Consider the following 18,689-nt stretch of genomic DNA (forward strand, 5'->3'; position numbering starts at 1 on the left):
CATCTAAAACCTATTCAGTGCATTACTTGATTGTTATCTTGGAACGTGACTCTGCAATGGAATTGAAATGTTTTCTCTGGTTCCAAGGAAGGTGAGATATTGAAGGTGAAATATGAAAGTCAACAGAATTCAAAGGTATAATCAGAAGAAAGCAACAGGGGAGCATTTCACACACCCCAGTAATAAGACATCATGTTTGCAATTAAATTGGAAATGTTTTTCACTTACTTACTACATTGCATTGTCTTCAGAATTTGCAGTCCCTCCCCATGGTGGTATGGTGGCTCAGTAGTTAGCACTGCTGACTTATTGTTCGATTCCAGCGTGGAGTAATTATCTGTGTGGATTTATGTGTTCTCCACAGGTCTACATGGGTTTTCTGCAGCAACCCTAGTTTTGTCCCACAATTAAAAGTTGTGGATTAAAGGTTAAGTGGATGCTAAATTGTAGTTTGTGTCCTAGAATGTGCAGGCTAGGTGGATTAGCTATCATAATGCAGGGTTACAGGATAGGGTAGGAGACTGTGTTTGGATGGGATGCTCTTCAGACATTCAGTGCAGACTTGATCGGCCAAATGGCCTTATTCTGCACTGTAGGGACTCTATAATCCTCCCATTGTTCGCTAGCATTGAGACATTCCCTCAAATGATATTGCGACACATTCACAATATGAAAGACATGTTTCGAGCTAATTCTTTTCAAAGCATCTAGGCAGAATTATTATGGACCAGACCAAACTCCCTCAAAACATGCCAAGGACATAGCCTAGACCTGAACATTTTCTTATTTTAAAGGCAAGTGCCAGACGTTGCAGTCCAGATGAAATTTGATTGGTCAAACGTCTCGTCTTGAAGCAAAACACACTTTATTCACACACCATAGTTAAAATGCAGACAAAATAATATAGCTCTATGGAAATACTGAACAAAATAATAAACTACTCATAAACTGTTCCAATATAATAAGATTCCAGAAACACACCCTTGGCAAAAGCAAAGTCAGTAAAATAGATTGTCTTACATGCAATTCTAGCAACAGGAAATGAGCCCAAGCCTTTAGCTGTAGCAAAGAGAAGAGAGTGTAGCAGCTTTCACAACCCGAACAGCTACTGAAAGCCAAATTAAAAATCTTGGTTCTGTGGGAGCTTGACACCATCCATTCAGGTTGTTTCTATTGTTCCAACTTTAAAAATAAGCCCCAAGGCCTCACAAGTTATTTACTTTATTGGCTGGAAGCAGATCACTCTATACCACTGTCTCAATCTATCGTCATAAAAAAAGAACAAAATACACCTTTTAAAGCCATTGTATCATCACAGAATATTCTATTTTTGTTTATACAACTCTCTCATGTAGTGAATTAGAAATGAAGAAAGGCAATATAAACTAGAAGTTACAACTCTAAAGGGAGTGGAGGAGCAGAGGGAACAGGAGGTTCCAATAAATGTTGAAGATTTTAAAACAGGTTAGGAAAGCAGTTAATAAGAAATGTGCTGTACAAACTGATGCGGAAAATGCAAAACGAAGAAGGTTATAGCAAAACTTTGTAAAACACTAGTTCGACTTCAGCTGAGGTATCATGGCCAGTTCTGAGCACCACATTCTATGAAGGATGTGAAGATGTATTAGATATGTTGAAGAAAGTATTCCAAACTTACTCTCGTAATCTATTTTCCCCTTCTTAATCAAGCCCTTGGTCCTCCTTTGCTGGCTTCTAAATGTCCCAATCCTCAGGCCGATTTTAGTTGCCAATTTGTATGGTCTTTTTTGCATCTAATATTATCTCTAACCTTCCCTGTAAGCCATTTTTGGCCACTATTCTCTTTGCACTCATGTACCAAACAGGAATAAACAATTTTTGTAGCTCATCTATTTGTTCTTTGAATGTTTTGCATTGTTTATCCACTGTCATTCCTTTCAGCAACATTTCCCAATCCAACATAGCCAACTCATGCCTCATATCATCATAGGTTGTTGAATTAGGATTCAGGATCCGAGTTTCTGAATCAACTACCTCACTCTCCATCTTGATGAATAATTCTATCATATTATAATTGCTCATACCAAGGAGTCTCTCACAACTAAATTAACAATAATTCCTTTCTTATTGCATAACACCCAGTCTAAGATGGCTGTTCTTCAGTTGATTCCTCAATGTATTGTGCCAATAATCCTGTATGCAATCTAAGAATTTTTTCTCTATGGTACTGTGACTAATCTATATGTGATTAAAGTCACCCATAATTTTAGATGCTCCTTTATTGCATGCATCTCTGATTTTCTATCTAATGCCATTCCCAACATCATCACTACAGCTTGGTCTATATAGGTGGTCTATATACCACCCCTGTTTTTTTGCCCTTGGTATTTCAACCCATACATATTCCAATTTGTCTGAGTTAAAACCTTTCCTCAATATTGTGTTTATATCCTGTTTTACCTTTCCCTTTTTCACTGTCCTTCCTAAAAACTGAACATGTTCAGTTTCTATCCCTGGTAACCCTGCAGCAATATCTCCGTGATCCCAACTCGACCATACTCATTTGATCTATTTGTATAATTAATTCTTCCACTTCATTTCGAATGCCCTGTGCATTCAGGTACAAAGCCTGAAAGCTTGTTTCTTTTAACATTCCTGGTCCCATTCCTACTATCTTTTACTGTGTCCTTGTTTAACGTGGTGGATGTTTCCTTTACTTAGTGCCTCTCTTACCCGCTTTTTGTCATTTGCTTTTGTCATAGAGTCATAGAGTCATAGAGATGTACAGCATGGAAACAGACCCTTCGGTCCGACCCGTCCATGCCGATCAGACATCCCAACCCAATCTAGTTCCACCTGCCAGCACATGGCCCATGTCCCTCCAAACCCTTCCTATTCATATACCCATCCAAATGCCTTTTAAATGTTGCAATTGTACCAGCCTCCACCACTTCCTCTGGCAGCTCATTCCATACATGTACCACCCTCTGCATGAAAAAGTTGCCCCTTAGGTCTCTTTTATATCTTTCCCCTCTCACCCTAAACTTATGCCGTCTAGTTCTGGACTCCCCTACCCCAAGGAAAAGACTTTGTCTATTTATCTCATCCATGCCCCTCATAATTTTGTAAACCTCTACAAGATCACCCCTCAACTTCCGATGCTCCAGGGAAAACAGCCCCAGCCTGTTCAGCCTCTCCCTGTAGCTCAGATCCTCCAACCCTGGCAGCATCCTTGTAAATCTTTTCTGGACCCTTTCAAGTTTCACAACAGCTTTCCGATAGAATTGCACGCAATATTCTAACAGTGGCCTAACCAATGTGCTGTACAGCCGCAACATGACCTCCCAATTCCTGTACTCAGTACTCTGACCAATAAAGGAAAGCATGCCAAATGCCTTCTTCAGTATCCTATCTACCTGCGATTCCACTTTCAAGGAGCTATGAACCTGCGCTCGAAGATCTCTTTGTTCAGCAACACTCCCTAGGACCTTACCATTAAGTGTATAAGTCCTGCTCTGACTTGCTTTCCCAAAATGCAGCACCTCGCATTTATCTGAATTAAACTCCATCTGCCACTCCTCAGCCCAAATAGGTTCCCATCCTTCTGCCAATTTAGTTTAAAGCCTGTTGTTGAAAGACTCTAGCAAATACTCCCCTTAGGCCTTAGTCCTAGTACTGTCTACAAGTAACCTGTCCAGTTTCCACTGATCCCACCGCCCCCAGAACTGGTCCCAATGCCCCAGGAAACTGTAACCCTTTGGATCACACCATTTCTTTAGCCACGTGTTCATTTGCAATATTCTGCAATTTCTACTCTGACTAGAACGTGGCATTGGTAGCAATTTTGAGATTACTGTCTTGGAGATCCTACTTTTCAGCTTGCTTCCTAACTCCCTGTATTCTCCTTTTAAGGTTCTCATCCCTTTTTTGAAACTTATGTCATCGGTAAAAATACATACCAAAACCATTGGCTGTTCACACTCCCCCTCCAGGATGTCCTGTAACTGCTCAGAGCCATCCTTGACTCTGGCATCGGGGAGGCAACATGCCATCCAAGAGTCATATTTGGGTCACAAAAATGTCTATCTATTCCTCTTACAATTAAATCCTGATGTCTATTGGAATTCCACACTTCTTGCTGCTCCCCTGTGTAGTTGAGACAACCATGATGCCATGAATTTGTCTGTTGCTGTTTTCCCCTGACAGGTCATTCCCCTCAACTGTATCCAAAGCGGTCAATGTGTGTTCAGGGAATGGCCACAGGGAGTTCCTGCACTGCCAGCCTAATCCTCTTACTCTGCCTGGTGGTCCGCTATTCCCTCTCTGCCTATTGAGTCTTAGCTGTGCTGTAACCACCTCTCTGTCTGTGCTACCCACAATTCTCTCAGCTTCCTGGATGGTCCACAGTGTCCCCAGCTGTCAATCCAGTTCCAAAGCCCAGGGGCTTCCAGGAGCTGCAGCTGGAGACACTTCCTGCACACATTCCGGCTCCCCCCACCAAGATTCACTCAGAGCCGGAGAAGCAAACCTAGCTTTGAGCTCTCCTGCCATCACTTACCCGGTTAAATTAAACCTTTTGGAAGATGCTTAATATCAAATAATACTGTGTCTATTTCTCTAGTGCCTTCTTTCTTGTTCCTTGTTACTACAGAATACAACGCTTAGCAACTGTAAACCACAAAAGGACCTGACAAACCATAGTCATAATAGTTGAAAATATTTATCTGATCTTACCTACTACAGGCAGTTGCGTTCCAGTGAAACCTTGCTGAATAAAAAGAATTGCTTAATATAAATAATGAGGCCTATGCGAAAAGTGGGGTTAGGAGCAGACCAGCAAAAAATATCCCGCACAAGCGCTTAAAAATCTCCCAAAAGTCTAACACAAAGTATAGCACAGCCTGAATGAAGGTATGAATCATATTTATCAATGAAACAAAAGTAAATTTAACACAGTACATTTAAAAAATATTGTTAATACAGGGTCAGAGGGTTATAATGGTGCTTAAGGTAGCCTCCCTCATTCCTGTTAAGTGAGCTATGTCATATATTCTCTCCTTATGTTTAAAATGCTTTATAATATCAAGCTTCTCTCCCAGTGTTATACCTTTTCTTTTGTGTTCAACTCCAGCAATTTTATCTCCCAGACGCGTCGTGATAATATTCTTGTCACAATGCCCATCTGCTTTAATCTCGGAGTGGTGTACTTCTCACAGGAAGCTGCTCAACATATCTCTCTCAGAAAGTGTTCTCTCTACAGTACCTCTCGCAGAAAGCTGTTCTGTCAGCAGTTGACATTGGTACATGCACAGAATGGCGCAGATACTTCAGCACGGTCATTGGCATATGTGCAGAACGGCGTGGAGACTTCGGCATATACTTTGGCACATGGATAGAACAGCGTGCAGGCTTCGACACGGACATCGGCACATCCATGGAATGGTGGAGACTTTGGCATGAACATTGGAACACGTGCAGAATGGCACTGAGACTTTGGCACTGACATCGGCACATGCACAGAATGGCGCAGTCTTCGGCACAGACATCAGCACATGCACAGAATGGCATGGAGTCTTTGGCACAGACATTGGAACATGCGCAGAACCAAGTGCTCAAAATGACCACTGCTGGAAATGTGCTATTGCAAACAGAGGTTCTCAAAAATACCATTCCTTAATTCCTCACCAATGTTATAAGCAAAATGTGCTGCCAAGATGCATGTTATCCAAGGGCTACCTCTACTTACCAATCAGATCTTTCCCTTGCAACCTGTTCTTCTGCAGTCAGGTGAGACCACTCCTGTTTTCCTGTGATGTCTCTCTTTGTTCTTTACCAACAAGTAGGACGCCCTTCCCAGACCTCATCATTGTGATGTTGGCTGTGAGGACCCTTTTCCCAAACTGCAGGTGATCCTCAGAGGTTTGCACTTGCAACTGCTCCAGTGTGTGAATAATCAGGCTTCAACTTTTGGTGTTGTCAATATTATTTTTGCCTAATGGCTTTTGAATTACACAATGACACTCTTGGCTCAACCCTCCCTAGGAATGGGTGAAAGCAAGGACTGCAGGTGCTGAAGATCAGAGTCAAGATTAGAGTGGTGCTAGAAAAGCACAGCAGGTCAGGCAGCATCTGAGGAGCAGGAAAATCGATGTTTTGGGCAGGAGCCCTCCATCAGGAATGAGGCTGGGAGCCTCCGGGATGGAAAGATAAATGGGAGGGGGGTGGGGCTGAGGAGAAGGTAGCTAAGAGTGCAATACGTGGATGGAGGTAGGCATAAAGGTGATAGGTTGAGTGGATAGGTGGGAAGGAAGATTAGCAGATAGGACAGGTCATGTGGATGGTGCTGAGCTGGCAGGTTGGAACTGGGGTAAGGTGGGGGAGGAGAAGTTAGGATACTGGTGAAGTCTACATTGATGCCCTGGGGTTAAAGTGTTTCGAGACTGAAGATGAGGTATTCTTCCTCCAGGCATTGGGTGGTGAGGCAGTGGCAGTGAGGAGGCCTAGGACCTGCATGTCCTTGGCAGAGTGGGAAAGGGAGTTGAAATGTTCAGCTACATGGCAGTGGGGTTGATTGGTGCATGTGTCCCGGAGGTGTTCCCTAAAGTGCTCTTTGAGAAGGTATCCAGTCTCCCCAATATAGAGGAAAGCTCATCATGAGCAACGGATACAACAAATGACATTGTGGATGTGCAGGTAAAACTTTGGTGGATGTGGAAGGCTCCTTTGGGGCCTTAGATGAGGGGGGAGGTGTGGGCATAGGTTTTGCAATTCCTGCAGTGGCAGTGGAAGGTCAGGTCAGGTCCCATTCCCTCTGTGACTACCTGGCCAGGTCCATGCCCCCCAATAACCCACCATCCTGTCCTGGCACTTTCCCCTGCCACCGCAGGAATTGCAAAACCTGTGTCCACACCTCCTCCCTCACCTCCATCCAAGACCCCAAAGGAGCTTTCCACATCCACCAAAGTTCCACCTGCACATCCACCAATGTCATTTATTGTATCTGTTGCTCCCGATGCGGTCACCTTTACATAGGGGAGACTGGACGCCTTCTCGCAGAGCGCTTTAGGGAACATCTCCGGGACCCTGCACCATTCAACCCCACCGCCCCATGGCCAAACATTTCAACTCCTCTCCCACTCTGCCGAGGACATGCAGGTCCTGGGCCTCCTCCACTGTCACTCCCTCACCACCTGTGCTTGGAGGAAGAACACCTCATCTTCTGCCTCAGAACACTTCAACCCCAGGGCATCAATGTGGACTTCACCAGTTTCCTCATTTACCCTCCCCCTACCTTACCCCAGTTCCAACCTTCCAGCTCAGCACTATCCCCATGACCTGTCCTACCTGCCAATCTTCGTTCCCACCTAACAGCTCCACCCTCCTCTTCGGCCTATCACCTTTAGCCCTGCCCCCATTCACCTATTGCACCTTAGCTACCTTCTCCCCAGCTCCACCACCCTCCCATTATCTCTCCACCCTGGAGGCTCCCAGCCTCATTCCTGATGAAGGACTCCTGTCCGAAACTTTGATTTTCCTGCTTCTCGGATGCTGCCTGACCTGCTGTGCTTTTCCAGCACCTCCCTAGGAATGGACAACACACCAGTCAAGTTTCTGAATCTAAGTCATCACAATAAGTTAGTAGCAGTCACGTTCCTGCCTCTAATCATTGGAACTATTTAGCATCTCATGCCATTCTAGCTGACTTCGCAGTATGAGAAGCGATATTCCGATGCTGAGGTTTTGAATGCTATACAAACCCAAGCACATTAGAACTGAGACATAGCTTACACTGTTTACACCTGTTCACTTGAATAACGATGTGTGGACATTGCAACTGTGAAAATGTTTTTTAGTCATTTGTTTTATTAAAATTAAACTTTGAAGAAGGATTCTCAATATGTTATTACCAGCTTCACAAATCTCAGCATTATAAGAAGCACTGTTATAGAGAAAAACAGTGACATCAACAAACATTTGGCAGAGACGGGTAGTCACAAACATAAAGACAAACAGTATTATATGGCTTTCTGGATTGTTTATCCTGACTTAACATGTAATAAGTTTTTTTACTGCTTTATTAGTTAGAAGTATACAGCCATATATAGTATTTTGTTACAGAAAAATAAACTTAATGAGTTTCAAGAATAATATAAATTTGCTAGATGAAACAAAATCAAAGTCATTTCGAATGCAAACCCTGCCCACAAAAGTGGATTGGAATGAGATATATGTGTAAGTAGCTGTGACTAGCATGACATGGACACACATATGGGAGAGGTTAATAATTGCTGCAGGGTGACAATGGAGCCTGATATCAATTGTTGTGTAAAACATAACTACTGACAATTGAAAATGGCCTTGTAAAACCATCTGAATGAGCTATAAATCATTCCTTAAAATGTTGGCTTGGGTTGCTTGTTACAAGGAAATGTAATTAGCACTCCCAAGGAGATATTAGATTGGTTTTATATTGCTTGTGTGACATGTAAATTGTCAGAACTGAATTTTAGCTCTTTCAATAGTCATGCAAGCAGATGTGTTCAGTAAAATAACTGCACATTAGTTCTCAACAATAATATTATGGATGTGCTGACAGATCTGAGATTACCATCTGGTAGGTCTCGATTTGAAATAATGCACAGACTCCTATCAACAGCATATTCATCAGCTGAATCTCCATGATTTATTTTTACACCTATTAGCTGAGCTTGGGAGGTATTGAATAGTTATGATGAGAAATATTAGAAACAGAGGGTGGGTGAGCATTGGGCTGTGCTGAGTCGGATGAGTGACATTAAGTTACAGCAAGGTAAGGTCTTTTTTTAATCCAGTAAGTACTGGAGAGATAGTAATGGCAATTAGTGGAGTAGTATTGTCCTCCTGTGAGATATGGAGATCACGAAGAAGTCAAATGTCCCTGACAGCCATATCTGCACGACGGTTGTCCATCTGCAACTCCTCTCAGACTGCATAGATCCATTGGAATGGCAGCTGGATTCACTGAGGAGCATACAGGATGCAGACAGTTTTATAGTTAGGAGTTGCACAGATGTGGTTACACCAAAGGTTCAGCCAGATAAATGGGTGACCATCAAGATGGAAGGCAGGTCATGCAAGACTCCCTTGTAACTATTTCCCTCTCAAACAATCGTACTTCAGAGGGGAAAGCAACAACAGCAGGCAGATCAGTGACACTACTGTTGACTCTATTGTACAGAAGAGGTTCAAAATGTAGGTGAGCAGTAGTGATGGAGGACTCTATATTCAGAGATAGAGATGTGTGTTTCTGTGTCTCAGGGATGATGTGTTGCCTCCTTCTGTCATGATGAAGGATGTCTACGAACAGGAACAGCACATTCTGAAAGGTAAAAGTGAGCAGCTAGAGATTGTGACCCAATATTCTTACTAATGACATAGACAGGAAGAGAGATGAGGTCCTGCAAAGGAAATTTAGAAGTTAGGTAGAAAGTTGAAAAGCAAGACCTTTCAGCATGTAATCTGGGGATTATTCTAAGTTCTATGTGCATTGAGGGCAAAAATAGGAAGATAATACAGTTTCATATGTAGGTAAACAGCAGGATGGGAGGGAGGGCTTCAGATAAGGGATCATTGGGATCTCTTCAGGACAGGGGAGATCTGTACAAGAGGATGGGTTGCACTTAAAGTGAAAAGGCACCCATATCCGTGCATGGACGTTTGCCTGTGCTGCTCAGGAAAGTCTAAACCCATGTGACAGGGATGGGAAGCAGAGCAGTAGGTCAGCATGTTGAGGGATTGAGGAGCAGGTAAAGGTTAAATCACGTGAGTCTAATAGGAAGAATAGACAGAGTAAGGTTAATGAAGTCTGAAGTTTACTTATTTCATTGCAAAGAGTATGACAGTAAGGTAGGTGGGCTTGGAGCCTGGACTAGTATGTGAAATTATGATGTTCTAGCCATTACAGAAACTGGATTGAGAGAAGGGCAGGACCAGCAGCTTAACATTCCAGGATTTTATTGTTTCCAACATGTTGGAGAGATGTAAAAGACAGAAGATGGAAGATAGTTGTGGCAGGATCTTTTTCTGACTGGAGATCTGTGACCAGTGCTGTTCTGCAAAGATCAATGCTGAGAGCTCTGTTTGATATGCGTAAGAATGGTTTGAATGAAAATGTAGGCAATCTGATAAATAAGTTTTCAGAAAATACAATAATTGGTGGAGTTGTGGATAGTGAGGAAGGTTGCCAAAGAATACAACAGGATATGAGATCTGCTAGAAGGCTGGGCAGAGAAATGCACTTTGGGAGGTGAAATGCAAGAGGAAAATTTACAGTAAATAGCAGGACCCTTACAAGCATTGATACACAGGGGGATCTTGGGATGCAAGTCCATAGCTCCCTGGAAGTGACAACACAATTGGATAGGTTAGTAAAGAAGACATAGGGCATGCTTGTCTTCATCAGTTGAGTCTAGAATTTGACAAGTTACATTGCAGGTGTATAAAACTTCAGTTCAGCCACATTCAGAGTATTGTGTGCAATTCTGGTTCCTGTACTATAGAAAGGAAATGGAAGACTTGCAGAGGATGCAAAAGGGTTTTACCAGGATGTTGCCTAGATTGGAGTATGTTAACTATAAGGAAAGGTTAGATAACCTTGGTTTGTGCTTACTGTAGCCTGATAGAGGCTGAGGGGTGACCTGATAGAAGTAAATAAAATTATGAGAGGCATGGTTAGAGGACAGGGAGTTTCCCAGGTGGAAATGTCAAATACTTTGGGTCATAGTTTTAAAGTGAGAGAGAGAAGTTTAAAGGAGGTGTGCAAAGCAAGTCTTTTACACAAATGCTTGGAACATGCTGCTGGGAAGGTGGTGAAAGCAGATACAGTAGCAACATTTAAGAGACATTTAGACAGGCATATGAACAGGCAAGGAATATGCACCATGTTTGGGCAAATGGGATTGGTTTAAAATGGCATTACGGTTGGGACAGACATGGTGGGCCGAAGGATCTCTTATTGTTATATACTGTTCTATGATCTAAATATTTAAATAGTTTTGGACCATAACTTCTGTATTTTCAAGTGAAGTGTTAATTCCATTTAACAATTTTGAACATACAGCTCAAAATGATCACTCTGCTTGAGTTTACCATGGATAACTCAATAGAATAGTTACAGCAACAAAACAAAAGTAAAGGATCAAAATATGATTCAAAAACAATGATAAAAGATGATCATTTCATATTTCTCAAACTGCTAAATTTGTCAGGATGAATATTTAATTATGATGTGTAAAAATCTCACCTCTGAGGTAGGTTAATATGAAATGCAATTACGTCTTAAATAGATTTTTGTGAACAGAGCATGTTAAATAAGATTGGTAAGCTGCAGGCACAGACAGCCAAGTGCAGGCATGATGTTATGGTGATAATAGAGACAGGATAGGGCAGGATAGGTGCTAAGTATTCCTGGCAGCAAGAAAATTAGTGAAGGAAAGAAGGCTGGGAGTGCTGGAAATACATATTAAGAGATAACTCCTCGAGGGGACAAGGACTAAATTTACATGGTTAGAGTTAAGAAATAGCTGAAGTGCAATTTTTCATTATTAGGCATATCCTATAGGACACCACCTAGAATGAAGGATGTAGATGAACACATTTCTGAAGTAATTACAGAGAAGTGCCCCATTTCAGGACTCATGCATAAAGAATCAAGGCTGAAATATATCTGCAGTCTGGGGGCATATTGTGCTGTCATAGGTGTCATCTTTCAACTGAATATTAAACCAAGGATTCATATGTGGTCTTAAGTAAAATGATCCCATCACATTATTTTGAAAAGAACAGTAGAGTTATACCTGGTACCTTCATCCACATGCAACATCAGTGACACCAATTATCTGATTGTCATCATGTTCATATGTGTATGACTTTGCTTTGTGCAAATTGCCTGCAAATAGTCTTACATTAGAACAGCAACTATACTTTGGAATGAAGGACTTTATTGACTGTAAAGCATTGTGTGGCTGTCAAGAGTTTAGGTTCCGCTAGGGCCACTCAGCTCCTGACCTTATTTCAGCCTTGGTTCAAACATGGACAAAAGAGCTGAATTCCAGAGGTGAGGTGAGAGTAACAACCTTTGACATCAAGGCTGTATTCGACTAAGTGTAGCGTCAAATAGCCCTGGCAAAATTGGGATTGATTGGTAGCAGAGGCAAACACTCCAGTGGTTGAGGTCATACCTTGCACAAAGGAGGATGACCATGGTTGTTGGAGGTCAGTCATCCCAGTTCCAGGACATCGCTGCAGGAGTTCCTCAGGGTAATGTTCCAGGCCCAGGCATCTTCAGCTGCTTCATCAATAGCCTTCCCTCCATCATAATGTCAGAAGTGGGGATGTTCATAGATGATTGCACAATGTTCAGTACCATTCATGACTCCTCAGATATTGAAGTAGCCCACATTCAAATGCAATGAGATCTGAACAAAATCCTGGCTTTGGTTGACAACTGACAAGTAACATTTGCGCCATACAAATGCTAGGCTATTGCCATTACCAATAAGAGACAATCTAACCATTATTTCTTGATATTCTCTGGCGTTACCATTACTGAATCCTTTACTATCAACATTTTGAGGGTTATCATTGACCAGGAGTGTAATTAGACTCACCAAATAAGCACAGTAACTACCAAAGTAACAACGCTCAAGAAGCTTGACACAATCCAGGACAAAGCAACCCGCTTGTTTGGCATTACATCCACCGGCATCCATTCCCTCCACCACCGATGCTCAGTAGCAGCAGTGTTCATAGTCTACAAGATGCCCTGTAGAAGTTCACCAAAGATCCTCAGACGGCACCTTCCAAACCCATGACCACTTTCATCTAGAAGGACAAGGGCAGCAGATAGAGGAGAACACCACCATCTTCAATTTTCCCTCCAAGCCACTCACCATTCTGACTTGGAAATATATCACTATTCCTTTTCTGTCACTGGGTCAAAATCCTGGAATTCTTTCTAATGGCATTGTGGGTCAACCCACAGCAGGTGGACTGCAGCAGTTCAAGAAGGCAGCTCACTACTACCTTCTCAAGGTCAACTAAGCACAGGTAATAAATGCTGGTCAGCCAGTGACACCATATCCCAAAAAATGAACAATAGAAAAGAATTTTACGTGAGTGTAAATCATACTGTGTTCTTTGTGGTTGGCAGCAATTTGAAGAAATAAATCAACTTTGCGGTGACACGGTGGCTCAGTGGTCAGCACTGTCGCCTCACAGCGCCAGGGAACCAGGTTCAATTCCAGGCTCGGGTAAAGCTTGCACATTCTCCCTGTGGGTTTCCACCGGTCTCCCGCTTTCCTCCCACAATCCAAAGTTAGATGGAGTGGTTATAATAAACTGTCACATGGTGTCCAGGGATGTGAAGGCTAGGTGAACTAGCCATGGTTAATGCAGGGTTGCAGGGATAGGATGTACTTCAGAGGGATGGTGTGGTCTTGATAAGTTGAGTGGCCTGCTTCCACACTGTAAGGTTTCATGAACTACTTGAGCTGATAGAGTTAGCTGTGGAAGGAAGGGAGCTCATAGCTTGTTCCTCTAAGAGAAAATGTAGCAGCAGATCAGAAAATTGATTAACTGAGGGTTGCTTGTAGAAGGCGATTAGATTGCCTTTTATGTTTGCTTCAGGATGCTTCTTCATCAGTTCAGAAATATCCAGGTCCAGAAAATTCTCTTGAACACATTTCAGGCATTTTTTACTCTCTACCCTATAATGTCATGTTCAACATTAGGATAATTGCAACTATTCTATAATCTTTTGACAACAGTCTCTGTAATTTCCTTGAAAAGTTGTGCATCAAAACTTTCACACCAACTGGTATCCTATGGATTACATCTTGCAATGAAATTGTACTTTCAATTGTTTCTTACCACTAATCATATTGATTCTGTCCTTGACTCTTCACCAGTGCCTTCTCTCTCCTAAATTGTAATATCTTTGAATTAATACATCCATCACTGTCCATTTCTTTGCTTCCCTATCTTTGATGCATTTGGGAATATTTAGCCTTTATTATGATGTTGGTTTCTTCCTTTATTTTTGACGTGCACTGCACCCCTTTTAAAGCAACTTACAATGTTTTGTTTTGTGTTAGAATGGAAGGGTTTCAATAAACACAATCAATCCAAAGTATTGGTCAAGATGTCAAAATGGGCAAGATTTATTCAGAAAATATTCTTACAGATTCTTTTACCACAGTTCACTGACCAAATGCCAATAAGACACCTCTGGTTAAGGTGGACTGGACCTCCCACCACTAATGTCAAACTGCCAGCTAAAGGATCGTTTGAATAACTGCCCATATACTGCATCTATGAAAGACCTATCCAGAATTTGCAGAGTTCCAAGTAGATGGATAGAAGGCTGTTGAACAAGCTCAGAAATTAGTTTTAAAGGAGCACTGAAGAGTGTCTCCTGGGATGGGACATTCTAAGGGTCCACGACCTTCCTCATGACTGGAAGTATAAATCCTTACTTGTGTTGTCTATGGAGAAACAGCAATGAGAGGTTGAGGAAGAAAATAGAGAATAAATGGAGGAAGAATAAAGGTTGGGAAAAAAACTTTCAGAGGTTGCAGGTCAGGAAGTCACTGAGATGGCAAGATAATGGTGATTATGAATTAGCCATTCATTACTACTCTACCAATTAGGTTTTGCAGAATGAACACAATCTAGATTAGAGTGGTGTTGGAAAAGCACAGCAGATCAGGCAGCATCCGAGGAACAGGAACATCGACGTCTCTATTCCAGATGAAGGGCTTTTGCTCGAAATGTCGATTTTCCTGCTCCTCGGATGCTGCCTGACCTACTGTACTTTTCCACCACCACTCTAATCTAGACTCTGGTTTCCAGCATCTGCAGTCCTTGTTTTTACTTGAATGAACACAATATTCACTTCACTTGGAGGAGTTTATATGAATATTTTTAAATTTTGTGATGGAAGGACTGCATCACATCAAGAAACACCCCTGCTGTCAAATGGATGCATCAATGCTAAGAGAAAGTGAGGATTGCAGATGCTAGTGATCAGAGTCGAGAGTGTGGTGCTGGAAAAGCACAGGAGGACAGGCAGCATTTGAGGAGCAGGAGAATCAACATTTTGGGCCCCTCCGGCCCACAAGCTTCATTCTTGAAGAAGAGCTTATGCCTGAAACGCGATTCTCCTGCTCCTCGGATGCTGCCTGATCTGCTGTGCTTTTCCAGCACCACATGCATCAATGCTTATTAATTAATTACATATGTGATGCAACAAAATACTTACAAATAAGATCAATCTCACAACACAATCTTATTGTTATGAACAGATCTTGTGCAGAACTGTTCTGTAATGATATTTTGTTATAGATAACTTCCATGATTTCGACCTGTGAATCCAATGTGCTAACTCAGGCTAAGGTAAATAGCATTATCAAACTTTCAAGAATAATGATATCAAACCTGACACTGTTCTCAAAGTCCATCGGCCGTGGTTCTCTCTATGGGTTTACAATGGTGTTACGGTATCAACATAGCTTTAATACATTATTGTCCTAGAAAAGCATTGCAAGAAATTTGTGAATCTTCTGGAAAGACATAAAAACAAAAGTATACCCCAAAATACAACGTCAGGTCTAGAGGCCATAACATGCTCATATTAGCTGAAATAAACTGGCCATATTGTTTGAATGCCTCACTCAATTATGCCCAAACAAATGGCCTATCCAGAGATAGGCCAGGAAGTCCATTAATAGGGAAGCTTAAGGAAATTTATAACAACAATCTCAAGGTGTCCATGATGGTCTGCTCCATTAACAACAACATGTGGGATACCTTGGGGAGATGATGAACGAGCGGTAATGCCACTAGACCAGCAATCCCGAACTTCAGCCAATTTTCTGGGAACATAGGTATAAATCCCACAATGGCAGATTGTGAAATTTGAATTCAATAAAACAAATCTGGAATAAAGAGCTGACCTAATGGCGGCCATGTAAACACCGTTGACAATCCCCATCTGGTTCAGTAATGTTCTGTCAGGAAGGAAATATTCTTCTGACCTGGCTTGGCCTACATATGACTCCAGACCTACAGCAATTCAGTTGATTAAACTGCACTTATTTCAATGCAAGGGGCCTAACAGGGAAGACAGATGAACTCAGGGCATGGTTAGGAACATGGGACTGAGGTATCATAGCAATTACAGAAACATGGCTCAGGGATGGGCAGGACTGGCAGCTTAATGTTCCAGGATACAAATGCTACAGAAAGGATAGAAAGGGAGGCAAGAGAGGAGGGGGAGTGGCATTTTTGATAAGGGATAGCATTACAGCTGTGCTGAGGGACGGTATTCTCGGAAATACATCCAGGGAAGTTATTTGGGTGGAACTGAGAAATAAGAAAGGGATGATCACCTTATTGGGATTGTATTATAGACCCCCCAATAGTCAGAGGGAAATTGAGAAACAAACTTGTAAGGAGATCTCAGCTCTCTGTAAGAATAATAGGGTAGTTATGGTAGGGGATTTTAACTTTCCAAACATTGATTGGGACTGCCATAGTGTTAAAGGTTTAGATGGAGAGGAATTTCTTTAGTGCGTACAAGACAATTTTCTGATTCAGTATGTGGATGTACCTACTAAAGAAGGTGCAAAACTTGACCTACTCTTGGGAAGTAAGGCAGGGCAGGTGACTGAGGTGTCAGTGGGGGAGCACTTTGGGGCCAGCGACCATAATTCTATTAGATTTAAAATAGTGATGGAAGAGGATAGACCAGATCTAAAAGCTGAAGTTCTAAATTGGAGAAAGGCTAAGTTTGACGGTATTAGGCAAGAACTTTCAAAAGCTGATTGGGGGCAGCTGTTCACAGGTAAAGAGATGGCTGGAAAATGGGAAGCCTTCAGAAATGAGATAATTAGAATCCAGAGGAAGTATATTCCTGTCAGGGTGAAAGGGAAGGCTGGTAGGTATAGGGAATGCTGGATGACTAAAGAAACTGAGGGTTTGGTTCAGAAAAAGGAGGAAGCATATGTCAGGTATAGACAGGATAGATCGAGTGACTCCTTAGAAGAGTATAAAGAAAGTAGGAGTATACTTAAGAGGGAAATCAGGAGGGCAAAATGGGGACATGGCAAATAGAATTAAGGAGAATGCAAAGGGTTTTTACAAATATATTAAGGACCAAAGGGGAACTAGTGAGAGAATAGGACCCCTCAAAGATCAGCAAGATGGCCTTTGTGTGGAGCCACAGAAAATGGGGGAGATACTAAATGAATATTTTGCATCAGTATTTATTGTGGAAAAGGATATGGAAGATATAGACTGCAGGGAAATAGATGATGACATCTTGCAAAATGTCTAGATTACAGAGGAGGAAGTGCCGGATGTCTTGAAATGATTAAAGGTGGATAAATCCCCAGGGCTTGATCAGGTGTACCCAAGAACTCTGTGGGAAGCTAGAGAAGTGATTGCTGGGCCTCTTGCTGAGATATTTGTATCATCGATAGTCACAGGTGAGGTGCCGGAAGACTGGAGGTTGGCAAACGTAGTGTCACTGTTTAAGAAGGGTGGTAAAGACAAGCCAGGGAACTATAGACTAGCGAGCCTGACCTCAGTGGTGGGCAAGTTGTTGGAGGGAATCCTGAGGGTCAAGATGTACATTATTTGGAAAGTCAAGGACTGATTCAGGATACTCAACATGGCTTTGTGTGGGGAAATCATATCTCACAAACTTGATTGAGTTTTTTGAAGAAATAACAATGAGGATTGATGAGGGCAGCATGGTTGATGTGATCTATATGGCCTTCAGTAAGGTGTTCAACAAGGTTCCCCATGAGAGACTGGTTAGCAAGGTTAGATCTCATGGAATATACAGAGAACTAGCCATTTGGACACAGAACTGGCTCAAAGGTAGAAGACAGAGGGTGGTGGTGGAGGGTTGTTTTTCAGACTGGAGGCCTGTGACCAGTGGAGTGTCACAAGGATCAGTGCTGGGTCCTCTACTTTTGCCATTTATATAAATGATTTGGATGTGAGCATAAGAGGTACAGTTAGTAAATTTGCAGATGACACCAAAATTGGAGGTGTAGTGGATGGTGAAGAAGGTTATGCTAGATTACAATAGGATCTTGATCAGATGGGCCAATGGGCTGAGAAGTAGCAGATGGACTTTGCTCAAGTCTTTAAACAACAGACTTAAACTAAATTGGCAGAAGGTGGGAACCTAATTGGGCTGAGGAGTGGCAGATGGAGTTTAATTGAGATAAATGCGAGCTGCTGCATTTTGGAAAAGCAAATCTTAGCAGGACTTTTACACTTAATGGTAAGATCCTAGGGAGTGTTGCTGAACAAAGAGACCTTGGAGTGCAGGTTATAGCTCCTTGAAAGTGGAGTCGCAGGTAGATAGGATACTGAAGAAGGCGTTTGGTATGCTTTCTTTTATTGGTTAGAGTATTGAGTACAGGAGTTGGGAAGTCGTGTTGAGGCTGTACAGGACATTGGTTAGGCCACTGTTGGAATATGGCGTGCTGTTCTGGTCTCCTTCCTATCGGAAATATGTTGTGAAACTTGAAAGGGTTCAGAAAAGATTTACAAGGACGTTGCCAGGGTTGGAGGATTTGAGTTATAGGGAGGGGCTGAACAGGCTGGGGCATTTTTCCCTGGAGTGTTGGAGGCGAGGGGTGACCTTATAGAGGTTT

This window comes from Hemiscyllium ocellatum, chromosome 8 (assembly GCF_020745735.1).
Source record: "Hemiscyllium ocellatum isolate sHemOce1 chromosome 8, sHemOce1.pat.X.cur, whole genome shotgun sequence".
Taxonomy (NCBI): domain Eukaryota; kingdom Metazoa; phylum Chordata; class Chondrichthyes; order Orectolobiformes; family Hemiscylliidae; genus Hemiscyllium; species Hemiscyllium ocellatum.